Below are 1049 nucleotides of genomic sequence, written 5' to 3' on the forward strand. Positions count from 1 at the left end.
ATCTACAGCCAGCACTATAGATTTCAAAAGAAAGGCTTTTATCTATTAGTCATTGACTGTGAATATAAATCTCCTTGTTTCTGCAAGGGGGTGTGTTAATGACATGACTGACTGACACGTGATACTCTAACTTACTACTTGCTTCGAAAAAAATTACGACGTTAGCTTTGCTTTACATGATTCTTCTACAGACTTCAGTAAAAATGTGACTATAAATAATTACAAAGCCTGCCTTTTTTTAGGCAACCTATAGTATACAGAGTGGAGAATGTTACAAGAGCACATCCAGTAAAGACAATACATCAACATAATAAAGCAGGATATTTCAGTAAAAATAGAATAAATAAAATAAAAATATTTTAAGCTGTATTTAACAGGTTAAGTTAGAATATGGCATCAGACATACAAGGCATAGTGAACATGGCTGCCGGCCTACAGAATCACTAGGTATTATAAAAATGCATAGATAACTGAAGGGTAGCTATAACATCAACTAGAACAATTGCAGTTGCTCAAAAACACACACACACCTCATACATACTTTTTTTGGCCATGGTAAAAAGAGTGAATATATTGTGAAACAAAAGATAATAGGCTTTGCAATATTAGGCTCTGATTCTGCAAACACCTGGGTGTATATTAAATCTTTTGGGGAATTAGGAGTTCTACTGAAGCAAAAAGGCCACATATAGTCAAATCATCAAGCACACCACTTAAATATTTGCAAAATCAACAGCATTTTGTTAACAGACATAAACCTCTTAAAACATACACTGGTGAGTGATGCACTGCTTTTCAAATACCATTCTGTCTTCTCCTCAGCCCTGCCTACAGTTGCCTTCATTGCTAATGAAAGCTAACCAGATGTTCCTAGCCTTGACAACACAGATGTAGAACCTTTACACTGCTCTTTGCTAAGTGTTGGTTTAGTTAAAGAGAGTCTGGATCTCTCTTAGGGAGAATCAGCATGGTGCAGATGCAATGAAAAAATTCCATTATACTGTTTAAAATTAATTCGCTGCTGTACAACAGTTCCCAATCCCAAATCA

The sequence above is a fragment of the Geospiza fortis genome, unplaced genomic scaffold (genome assembly GCF_000277835.1).
Source record: "Geospiza fortis unplaced genomic scaffold, GeoFor_1.0 scaffold40, whole genome shotgun sequence".
Classification (NCBI taxonomy): Eukaryota; Metazoa; Chordata; class Aves; order Passeriformes; family Thraupidae; genus Geospiza; species Geospiza fortis.